This window comes from Sus scrofa, chromosome 7 (assembly GCF_054392235.1).
Source record: "Sus scrofa isolate SSC_HxYL_T2T_F1_AM1 chromosome 7, Sscrofa_HxYL_maternal_Yorkshire_Landrace_v2.0, whole genome shotgun sequence".
In the NCBI taxonomy this organism is placed as follows: Eukaryota; Metazoa; Chordata; class Mammalia; order Artiodactyla; family Suidae; genus Sus; species Sus scrofa.
The window spans coordinates 55175421-55186735 of record NC_139389.1 but is presented as its reverse complement, the minus strand read 5'-3'; positions in this window follow the sequence as shown (position 1 = coordinate 55186735).

Below are 11315 nucleotides of genomic sequence, written 5' to 3'. Positions count from 1 at the left end.
AAGTGGAACCCCTAAATAAACTAGTTTGAAACAAACAAACAAATACAGAGAGCAAGGCAAAGTAAAGACTGGGGCAGATGGGGGCCCATGGATGATCATTTAGAACTTCTCACTTACCTTTTTTTTTTAAGACCAAAATTGGGAGGTAGAATAATGTATTTAAGAAAGCAGGGAGTTCCCGTCGTGGCGCAGTGGTTAACGAATCCGACTAGGAACCATGAGGTTGCGGGTTCGGTCCCTGCCCTTGCTCAGTGGGTTAACGATCCGGCGTTGCTGTGAGCTGTGGTGTAGGTTGCAGACGCGGCTCGGATCCCGAGTTGCTGTGGCTCTGGAGTAGGCCGGTGGCTACAGCTCCGATTCAACCCCTAGCCTGGGAACCTCCATATGCCGCGGAAGCGGCCCAAGAGATAGCAACAACAACAACAAAAGACAAAAAAAAAAAAAAAAAAAAAAAAAAAAAGTTTAAAAATAAAAAAAAAAAAAGAAAGAAAGCAGGCTCAAATTCCCGATCTCTCTAGCTCTGACCTTGGGTAAATTGTTTACATTTTCAAGCCTCAGAGTTCTCATCTACAGAGTGAGGATGTTAGAATGATACCACCATCAAAGGAGGCTTATAAAGATTAAAGGAGATGATGTGAAAAAGCAATTCTCACATTACCTGCTACCAAATTAGTCACTGAGAAAACCATGTTCTAACAAAAACCTGGAGACTGATGCCGGTGGTTTTGGCACTCCTACCCCCTCGGCTGCACAGAAAACTTCTACTTTCGCCTGATACACCTCCAGCTGGATTTTTTGTTTATGGCTCAAATAATCTCTAGTTTTGTGCTTATTTGTATCTTGCTTTCAGCTGCACTTCTGATAACCTAATCTTTGCCTTGGCCTGGCTGCTGCTTTTGCAAAACTCCACCTGGAAAGCCTGGCTCTCCCAGCACTTCATGCAGCCTCCCGCCCTCCCGGCCCCATCCATCACCCATCCCCCAGCACCACTACTCAGCAGTTGGGGCCCTACTTGCACATATAGCCTCTCTCTGCCCACATATAAAGGCACACACAGGGAGTTCCCTTAGTAGCGCAGTGGTTAACGAATCCGACTAAGAACCATGAGGTTGCGGGTTCGATCCCTGGCCTTGCTCAGTAGGTTAAAGATCCAGCATTGCCGTGAGCTGTGGTGTAGGTTGCAGTCGCGGCTCAGATCCCGAGTTGCTGTGGCTCCGGCCGAAGCTCTGATTCGACCCCTAGCCTGGGAACCTCCATATGCCTCGGGAGCGGCCCAAGAAATGGCAAAAAGACAAAAATAAATAGATAAATAAAATAAAATAAATAAAAAGGCGCACACACATTATGATGATGGTGACAATGATGATGATGATGAGATAAGGACCACTGAGTAATTTTATGCCAGCTATTTTACATATATTATCTCATTGACGCCTCACAATAACTGATGAGGTAGGTTCTGACTGATGAAGGATTAGACTCAGAGATGCTAAGCAACTTTCCAAATTTGCATGGAAAACCATGTAAGTGGTTGAACTGGTTTTGCGCCTCGAAGTCAAAGGCCCACCTTCTTCCGGTACGGTTACCTCGTAACCGATGTGATACAAGGACATTCTAAGCTAATCCAAGACAAAGCGGAGCAAAGGTAAAGCCTGCCCCAGGCCTGGCTAGGCTAATGTGCCTTCTGCTCAGCACAAGCGCACCATGTGATACTGCTGCGCCAGGCTGCATAAGTCTGGGCATGCTGGGCAGTGCAAATATATGTCAAGGTGAGCTGAATGCTGCTTCCTCGTTCTTCCTTTCATGTGCCAACTAAAAATTGTAGCTCACTAGCTTCCTCTACAAGAATGAAGTCACTAGCCCCCGAAGACTATGACCTTTGAGTTTCCCTGAAAGGAGTTTAGGGCTGAGATCAAGAATGAGATGCTCTGTGCTCTGGGAAAAACTGGCAGAAGAAGCCTTCAAATAGTTAGATTATTTTTAGGAGTAGATTTTATGAGCCTAATGCCTTGCATCCTTTCATACCTAGAAAAGCCCTAAAATCATTAACAGAGACATTTGCTTCTCAACCGTTGTATATCAGTATGTGTGCTTGAATGAACATATTTCCCCTCCACCAAAATCACACGTATATTGTCCTCCCCTTGAGGCAGAATATTAACTCAGGTAGTCACTGCAGGACCATGGGCTTCGATGCCTTCTTTGATATGGCCGTTAGGGGCTGCAGGGAGTAACACCGCCACAGGCCTTGTTTTATTATAGACTTTGTTTACTATAGAAAATGCGTATCTCTAGCCCACTGCTCAGCTTATAAAAGAGGAATGGTAAAAGAAAAGGACAAAAGAAAGCACATAGAACTTTCAGAACATTTCCAACACCAAAATCCCTATTGGACAAGGACTGATATAGGTAATTGAATAAGTCCAATGGAGAAAACCACATCTTTCTGGACCCCACTTTGGTGCCTCTCCCCACCTTTAAGAGATAAAAAACTCTATGGGACAATAGAGAAAGGGGACTCTTCTCCCCCCTCCCAGTAACCCCAGGAGCTTTCTGCTTTCCTTGAATAAAAACTTTGCTTGCTTGCTGCCTGTGTGTTCGCGGAGTTCTTTCTTCAACTGCTGTGAACAAGAACCCAGATTCTGGCATCGTCCTTCCGGCATCACCCTCTGCCTCTTCAGAGCAGTTCCTCAGCGCTCTCTGAGAGGTCATCTCCTAGACTAGAGTCCTCATTTTGTCTCAAATAAAATTTAACTCACAACTCTCACAGTGTGCTTTTTGTTCAGCTGACACATTTCTCCCTCTCTCTCTCCTTCTGTTCATAGAGGGAATTCCCTTGTGTTTCATGTTTGTTCTCCTGGTTTTAATTAATTTCACTTATAAGGAAGTGATATGATACTAAAATTCCAGTACTTTCTAAAAGAAAATTAATTTACCTAGAATTGTGCAACACCAATGTGATAGGGATGGAGTAGGCACAGGTGGTTGTAGCAGTCCCAATAAAGGATCATAGATAGAGAGGGGAATCTAGGAGACTTTGGGAAATCACTGTAAGTTAATAAGTTGCTCAAAAAAAAAAGCCATCGGAACAAGGCAGGCTTGCTTGACTAGTGAAGTGTGAGAACTGCCTCAGGTCATTGGGTGGGGAGATGGGCTGAGGCCTGCATTCAGATTCAGGCCAGGGGCAAGAGTATGAAGGCTGCCCTTCAGCTGATTTGAACACACATCTTACTGGAGGCTAAGGAGGAGCAACTGCTCCCGGAAGGGAAGAAGTGGGCTTTTCCACCCCCGACTCCCCTTGGCTGATTAAAAACTGTAGCCCACCAGATCCTTGGGGCAGAGCCTCTGTGCCTGCCCACTTGCCCCTCTCACAAGCGTCCTATCTTAATAAATCTATTTCTCGCCTATCACTTTGTCTCTCGCTGAATTCCTTCTGCGCGAAGACATGAAGAACCTGAACCTCAGTGAGTCCAGTCCAGGGTGAGTGATTCTAATATAAAACCTTGGGTTTAAGTCCCAGTCTGGGTTCTGGCTGGGTTCAGGTCATTAGTCCTGTCAGTTTCAAATGTACATTATTTTTCTTGTTCTGTATTCCTTTGTGTCTTTAGCCCTGTAAATATAAATCCTCATGTATTTGTAAACACAGTATAGAAGTAACTGAGTATTCTGTTCTTTTTTTACTAATTGCTTGTTTAAAATATTGTATAACCTTTTTCCAAATGTCAAAAACAGTATAGGTGAAATGCCTAAAACCTGCAAAAAAGATAAAATGTGCTCACATATACCCTAATTTCACAACCCGAAGATAACCATTGTTAATCAGTATGTATATGCTTTCCTATTTTCCCACACCCTCCTGCAGTCTAATGGGTTTGAAGATTGGCACTTAGGAAGTACTGTGATAGGGCCCAAAATATAATGAGGAAGACATACATATCCTATTTTTGTACTGTTAGGCCTTGACCTAATCACTTTACCTTTAATCCTCACAGGAAGATAATGCTACACAATGCTTATGCAGTAGGCATTACATTCCCATTTAACAGGTGGGGAAACTGAAGCACAGAGAGAGAAAGCAAGCCACACAGTGTCAAGTGTCAGAGCCATGATTTGAATCCAGGCAGTATGGCTGCAAAGGCTGGGCTCAGAAACCACCACACTGACACAAAGTCGAGCCCTTACCCAGCACTGGTCTGTGTGATTGTGTCAGGGAATGTTTCCCAGGTGGTGATACTTGAGCTGGCCTCAAAAGTTGCGGAGGACGTAGCCAGACTGTGGGCAGAAGGAAGGCCAATGGAAGGGGAGAATTCTAAGACCCAAGAGCCTGTGCAAAGGCCAGAGGGCAAAGAGGGCAGGAGAGAATTATCCAGGTGAGGGTGTGAGGGTGAGCAAGGAGGAGTAGCTGAAATGAGGCTGGGAAGGAGTGTCCGGGGGTATGAAGGGCTTTCTACACTGTGCAGGGGAGCAGGGGCAGTGCTGGCCGCTGGGCCACATGAATCAGCCACCGGCAATCACTCTTGAGTCTCTCCTTGTCCTCCACTGAGAGGGATGCCAGCCACAGTGATTCTTAGTCATTGTTTTGGATGCTCAGCCTGCCCTGTTCCTGGCATGGGAAGGAAGGGATGGGGGGGGCGCTGAGGGACAAACACCAATTTTGGCTTCTGAGAAGCTGAGTTTGAGGGGCCTGAAGAACAGGTTGGAGGGGAGCTGTGGGTGTCAGAGGCAAAAACGGGGTTTCTGTGCTGAGTCTGAGTGAGGTGTCCTGGTAAGGAGAGAAGAGAAATAGGATCAGGGCTGGGTGCCCAGCTCAAGCTGGTTACTTTCCATTCAGCCTGTGCTAGAGGAAGCCCAGAGGCTCTCCCATCAAGGGGAGGATGGATCTCAGAACACAGGTGAGTCTCTTGGGATGAGGCGGGTTTGTATCACCTTCCATCCACTGAGCCAGACCCAGGGAAAGTAACTCCTCTCCTCTGTCCTGGACATCATTTCACCTGCTTCTCCCTCCAGGCAGACCCAAGGCTGGCAATTTCCTTTGGGTGGCCAGAGGGTTTGGGGAAATCAGGAACTGCACACGAGGGACAGGTGTCCAGGTAGAGCCTTCATAGACCTGTCTCTTGGGCATATGGCCCAGATACAATTGCCATCTAGACATGTCCATCTGGCTGCCCTCAATCAACTCAAACTGACCAAAGCCCAAGCAGAAATTAGGTTCTGAATCTCAGAGACTCACCCTTGCCCCAGGCAGGAAGTCTCCCATCATTGCCAACCCTGCTCTTTCCCTCCCAGTTTCCCCATTTCCTCTTCACTCTCACCAGTCCTGCTGTTTCTCTCTGTAGCACCCCACCTTCCACCCCATTTCCTGCACAATTTCTGCAGCTTCCAGTACATATTACCCAATCTGGATTTGGGCCTGTTTGCCCTATATGTGACAAAGCCAACCTACTGACTCTGGGGTTGTGAAGGAAAGTATAGCATTTATTGCAGGGCATCAAGCAATGAGAACAGGCAGCTCAGGCTCAAAAGACTTGAACTTCCCAATGGCTTTCAGGGCAGGTTTTTAAAGGCAACAGTAGGGTTGTGCATTTCAGGGTGCCTGAAAATATGGAGGACATTCTTCTGTTTAGCTGGTGATGTGATAACAAGGTGGTGTTTCAGGAATTATCGTCAACCTTCTGGTCCAACTGGCCTGGGGCCACAGTTTCCATCTGGAGGGAGGGTGGATTCTATAAAAACAATTCAGGAATGTACATCACACTTTTTTATCTACGTCCTTCTAGGAGGAAACAGAGTTTCTGTGACTCTGCTCCACAGTTAATCTACTGTTTAAATTTTTACCAGTCCTTCTGGCCTAACTGCTATACTTTGTTTCTACATATTCACATCCTTTTAATCATTAATCCTTGAGTGTGAATTCCTGAGACTCAGGTGAAGCTTAAGGGACTAAAGCAAAGTGGATCACCTTCCATCCACTGAGCCAGACCCAGGGAAAGTAACTCCTTTCACTGCAAGAGATGGGGCACGCAGGGTTGGGAATGAGCCTTGTATACCCAAGAGGGTCCCAAATTGTCCTGCTGGGTCTCATACACTGGACTGTCTGTGTCCAAGCTTTCACCCTGTGGTCTTCATTTTATCCTCCATACAGCAATCAAATTAAGAAGCAAATTTAATCCTGTAACTTTCTGACTTAAAGCCCTTCCCTGAGGTATTGTTGCCTTCAGGGTAAAGACAAGATTCTTGGAGTTGTAGTTGAATAGCATGGCTCTCCACATTTTAAAGGAACATGTTAAACGGTACACCTCCAATGATACAAAAAATATATCAACACAGTGTTATTCATTGCAGCATTTTTTGTAATTTCAAAATATTGAAAACCACCTCAGTGACCACATGTAGGACAGTGGTTGCATAAACTATGGTGCATTCACATGTGGAGTGCTCCAGAGCTATGAGAGAACTTAAGGAAGATCCTTGTGAATTTAGATGGAGGTGATTTCTAGGATCTATTGATCGTGGAGAGAGAGAAGTGAGTGATGGCTTGGAGCAAGACCTTAATTTTCTGTTCAGGAATTGAACCTGGGCAGCCTGGATGAAAACCAGGAGTCCTAGCCACTAGACTAACTAAAAGGTGACTAGAGGCTAAAAATAGAATTGCCCTGATTCTTGCCCCCTGTTGAAAGCATGAATGGTTCAAGTAGGCAAAGACTGTGAAAACAGGTATAAAGTTTATTATTAGAGTTACAGTATAACATGTGAGAGAGCACACAGAGAAGTACTTTAAGACAGAAACACAGAAGTAATACACACCCTAAAGAGGAGTGTGGGTGAGGGCATCCGTCTGAGTGAGGAGTGAGGAGTGCTCCAGAGAGGTGATTTTTTTTTTTTTTTTTTTTTTGTCTTTTTAGGGCCATGCCCAAGGCATATGGAGGTTCCCAGGCTAGGGGTTGAATCTGAGCTGCAGTTGCCGGCCTATGCCACAATCACAGCAATGGCAGATCTGACCTACACTACAGCTCACGGCAATGCTGGATCCTTAACCCACTGAGTGAGGCCAGGATGGAACCTGCATCCTCATGGATACCAGTCAGATTCATTTCCACTGAACAGTGACAAGGGAACTCTCCAGAGAGATGATTTAAATCACTTGTATAGGACAGTTCTTCCAGGTCTTTGTTTACCTTTAGTCAATTATCCTGTTTTAATTCTCACACATAGGACCCTCTGCCCTATGTGTGCACATCTTTTAGCAAAGATGGATTCCAGAGCAAAGTATACTGGGATGGTATCAGGACTTATACCTGGCACCCCATCCCTTTCTGACCCCCAGGAGTCTCCCTGTGCCTGTGTCATTGGGGAGTTCTCCTTGACCCCAGGAGTGATTGGAGTGGTTATCTTTCTTAGATGGAAAATGAAACAAGGCCTAAAAGGACAGACTCCTTACGGAACAGGCCCATGTAACAGATGAGTCCCCAGAGACAAAGATAGCCCCAAGGCCACAGTCTACATGGCTCAACCAAAGGACCCCTGTTTATACAAAAAACAAAACAAAACAAAACAAAACTCCCCTGCAGCCGGGAAGCCCAAATTTCACTTGCTCAGAGCTCCCGACCACTCTGCTGGTCAGCAAACTCCACCTGCGATCTCATTGGTCCAGGCTCTGCCTCCTTCTGTCTCCATCCTAACAATCCTATCTCTCTACTCCAGCCAAGCTCAGCTCCCCCAACTAACTTTTTCCTTGAAGTGACAAAGAGAAACAAGGCCCAATTTTACAAGTCCCAGCTCTTCTCAGCCCAGGGCCCCATCTACCTCCTACCTCACTATCATTAAGGAGTTGGGGGTGTGCCAAAGAGTATCTGCAGTATGCTTCCTTTTGTTGCTGAAATATCAGCAATGCCAAAAGAGAAACTCAAAGACAGAGTTGGAGGAAACAGAAAATGTAGCTCACAGCCTCTCCGTGAGCTGATGATTAGATCAAAGTTGTGTCAGCCTTGCATTTCTTCTTCTTCCTTTGTAAAGCTTCCAAAAGGTTACAGTTGGTGCTGGGCAGCTTGGCAACCAGTTCTGATGGTCTAGGGCTTTGTCAGTCTGTAACCTTCTTCTCTGAAATGATGATTCTTACAAGGGAGTTAGTGGAAAGGAATGCCAAGGGCAGGACACGATGTACACAGACTCAGAGAGAGAGATTAAGAAGCCAGCTCAGTGAAGGACAGTTTTTGTTACAAGGACTACAGATTAGGAGTTCCCGTCGTGGCGCAGTGGTTAACGAATCCGACTAGGAACCATGAAGTTGCGAGTTTGATCCCTGGCCTTGCTCAGCGGGTTAACGATCCCGAGTTGCCATGAGCTGTGGTGTAGGTTGCAGACGTGGCTGGGATCCTGCATTGCTGTGGCTCTGGCGTAGGCCGGCGGCTACAGCTCTGATTGAACCCCTAGCCTGGGAACCTCCATATGCCGCGGGAGCGGTCTTAGAAAAGGCAAAAAGACAAAAATAAATAAATAAATAAATAAAAAATAAAACAAGGACTACAGATTAGCACAAGGCAAAATGGTTAAAAGAAAATAGAACTGAGGTGCTTAACTCTTTAGGGCACGAATATATTGGGAAGGCCTTTTATTTCTATCCAGTAGGAAAATCTCCTTTGTTATTTTGTGATGACACTTTCACATAAGAAACACTATAGAAAAACATACATGTCTACTCAGTTGTACAAAAGGAAAACAAGAGGGATGAAATAAAAATGAATGAGAGTGCAGTTCCTATCGTGGCTCAGTAGTGACCCCGACCAGTATTCACAAGGACACAGGTTCGATCCATGGTCTCACTCACTGGGTTAAAGATCCAATGTTGCCATGAGCTGTGGTGTAGGTCACAGACATGGCTTGGATCCCACATTGCTAGGTGGCACAGGCTGGCAGCTGCAGCTCCGATTTGCCCCCTGGCCTAGGAACTTCCATATACTGCAGCATGGCCCTAAAAAGCAAAAAAAAAAAAAAAAAAAAAAAAAAAAGCAAAAAAAAAAAAAAAAAAAAGAAAGAAAGAAGAAAAAAAGAAAGAATGAGATTGGTTACATATAGGCAGTGGATGAGAAAGGGGTGAAATGGAGCAGGAATGGACAAGGGGCAGCAGAGATGAGCGGGCAACTCACAATCCTTCTTAGAGGGTAACTTGGACTCGGAGCCTCGGAGAAGTTTGTGTAACTTGGACTCAGAGCCACAGAGAAGTTTCATGTGCCTGAGAACCAGATAATTAACTAAAACCAACCAGAGTGTGGGGGAATGCAACTTGGAGCACAAATGCTGACAACCTGACAGCATTTGAAATGATGGTTGTAACCTGACTGATGGTGTGGGGAAGGAAAGAATTAACCTAAATAACTTGGGAAGTAGTATTTTGACTGGTACTGTAAGACTCAAGACAGAAATACAAAAAGATAAAAATAAAAACATGGAGTTCCTGTCGTGGTGCAGTGCAAACGAATCCAACTAGGAACCATGAGGTTGCAGAGTCGATCCCTGGCCTGGCTCAGTGGGTTAAAGATCTGGCGTTGCTGTGGCTGTGGCATAGGCCAGCAGCTGTAGCTCCCATTCGACCCCTAGCCTGGGAACCTCCATATGCCGAGGGTACAGTCCTAAAAAGCAAAACAAACAAACAAACAAAAAACCAAAAAGAAAAATATTGTTCTCTAGTTGGTAAATTTGTTTCTCACAGAGGTGTGAGTTAGTAGCTCTCAAACTATTTTGTGTGTACTAGGATTGAACAAATATGTAAATGCAGTGTATGCTGGATGATCAGAACCAGGCTCTTGCTTGTCAGAAAGAAGTTACAAATCAATAAAGAATGAATCTTTTGGGGTGGGGGGGGTGCTAGGGTTGTGGGATGGAAATCCTATAAAATTGGATTGTGATGATCATTGTACAACTACAAATGTAATAAATTCATTGAGCAATAAAAAAATAAAGAATGAATCTTTTGGATTGAAATAGCAGGTATCAGTGTGAACTCATGGCTTTTAATTATATCTATGCAGACAGATATAGAAATACATATAGACATGTGTATGTGGGGGTTAATATACATACATATGTATTCACATATGTACTTAAATATACACCTATTTCCTGCTGGGGAGGGCCTAGGAGCATTGAAACCCCAGAACCAAAGAAGGCATACATCCTAGTTTCCAAATACCCATCCCAGTAAAAGGAAACAAAAATCCTTGGAAAAATGGCTGATTTCAGGGCTAGGGCAGAGGAAATACAGGATAAACCCGGAACATCTTTGGTACAGAAAATACATGAAAATACAAAAAGAAGGAGCTTGTAAAGGACACAGAAGACAGCTTAAAGTATATCCCAAAGGCCAAAAGGCCAAAGCTGGAAGAATTTGAGCAATAAAATATACAACGACAGTGCTAGATGGTGACTCTTAGAATAAAATACCCCTAAGTCCATACTGATATAAGACAACAATTGATATGTTTGTGGGAGAAGGTGAGCATGACCTCTTACTCCTCTGTCATCTTGATCCTTTCCCCCTAAGTAAATAACTGAATGAAGAAAGAAAAAAAGAAGGAAGAAAAAAAATAGAGAAAGGATAGCTCTTCCTTACAGAAGAATTCCAATTATTCAATGTAGAAAGAACATTGAATAATTGGAATTATCATTAAGCGAACAGGATAGGAATGTTTTCTGCAGGCAAGATTTATAAAGGAAGTTAAGTTAATGGGTGAAAGTTCATTTAGAAACAGAATATTTACATACTCACAGAGTTATCTCCCCACAAGCTATTTATTAATACCAAAGGCGATGAGCTTAGCAGATACAACATTTTTTTTTGGCCACCCCTATGACATGTGAAGGATCCCAGGCCAGGGATCAAACCTGCACCACAGCTGTGACTAGAGTTGCTTCAGTGACAACCAGACCCGTAACACAGTGCCACAAGGGAACTCCAGCAGATACCACTTTCATCAGGTGATCAAGGTGAACATCACTATTTTTAAATTATTATTATTTTTATTTTTTTGCCTTTTTAAGAGCCGCACCCATGGCATATGGAAGTTGCCAGGCTAGGGACTGAATTGGAGCTACAGCTACCAGCCTATACCATAGTCACAGCCACAGCCACACCAGATCCGAGCCACGTCTGGAACCTACACCACAGCTCACAGTAACACCAGATCCTTAACCCACTGAGCAAGGCCAGGGATTGAACCTGCAACCTCATGGTTCCTAGTCAGATTTGTTTCCACTGCGCCATGATGGGAACTCCCTTACATTACTATTAATAAGACATACTGTATCTCAGATACGATGTT